Raw genomic sequence first — 1,522 nt, forward strand, 5'->3', positions numbered from 1 at the left:
ACAATTTCTGCAGTGTTAGAAAGGCCTATTTTGTTTTATCTAGCAAACAATGACAAAATAGACGTAATCAGACCGAGAAACCACACCAGTCTTTGGTACTATTTGTATTAACAGCTTACGCAGTGTTAGACAACGATATTTCGATTTTTCATGTAGCAAAATGTTTGACGAACTTTGATGAGGTAACAGATTCTTTCGCAAAAAGGAAAGCACGCCATGTAAAGTTGTAGCAAGATTAGAGATCAAACAATGCTAGGAGCTAAGGATTGAAGAAATGAGTACTGCCTTGCTTGTCTATTGTCTTTACTGGTTTATGTATCCTATATTTAATTTTATGTCACCCAAAACAGAAACTTATTAGCTAACAGGCAATAAAGAGTGCAAATTTTCTGAAGAGTTCTTGTTCTCCCGGTTACAAATAATCCCATCCAGTATTAATTGCGAGTTAATTAAAAAAAAAAATGAGGGGCACGATGTCAAACCGCGCGACTGGGAGCAGGAGAGGTACCACAGGACATTTTAATTTCCACTGTCCTGAATAGTTTGATGGCATCCAGTACAAAATATACACGTTTCAATTCCACGGAGCGAAATACAGTGCCGTGCGATAGGAGAATGCTGTATGAAGGGGGGTGGCATTGCACTCTAGCACACTTAGGACCATAGATATGTTTTATGTATCAGACTCTTCAGAAAGATGTGCGCTACAAAATGAACATATTTAAATTTTTGACGTCGTATCTCAAACGCTCGAGGGGGGCGGGGGCGCTACTATCTTAGTATTCCCAAGGTTCGGAAATATCGTAGAACCGAGGCTGATGCGCAGAGCAGTCTTGAGTTACACTGGGCAAGTGTGTAGTCTCCACGTCTTTACATTTAGTGATTTTGCTGTTTCCTCTTCGTTTACTGCTCTCACATCAAATGAAAACAAAATGGATTTCTGTGGCCAGGAGCTATGAAGTGAATTAAAATACAGTCACGTAATTACAGGAGGGTAATACACGTTATTAGTTTCAGATTTTATTTTATTTCCACTTTTCTAACAGTCATGCATTAATCGCGTTGTAGAATAATGAAGTTAATTTTGTCGGTTTGCTACAGAAATTTGACTTTTATTTACTTTTTACGCTGAGGCAGTCAATGTATTCGAAACGAATACATTGGCAAATTTCAACTGTTCGCTGCATTTCAGGTGCACATTTTCATCTTCTAGCACGTATGGAATGTAGTCCAATTAAGTCGGGCGATACTGAGGGAATTAGATTAGGAAATGAGACACTTAAAGTAGTAAAGGAGTTTTGCTATTTGGGGAGCAAAATAACTGGTGATGGTCGAGCGTTTCTGAAGAAGAGAAATTTGTTAACATCGAGTATTGATTTAAGTGTCAGGAAGTCGTTTCTGAAAGTATTTGTATGAAGTGTAACCATGTACAGAAGTGAAACATGGATGCTAAATAGTCTAGACAAGAAGAGAGTAGAAGCTTTCGAAATGTGGTGCTACAGAAGAATGCTGAAGATTAGAT

The sequence above is a fragment of the Schistocerca cancellata genome, chromosome 6 (genome assembly GCF_023864275.1).
Source record: "Schistocerca cancellata isolate TAMUIC-IGC-003103 chromosome 6, iqSchCanc2.1, whole genome shotgun sequence".
NCBI classification, from domain to species: Eukaryota; Metazoa; Arthropoda; class Insecta; order Orthoptera; family Acrididae; genus Schistocerca; species Schistocerca cancellata.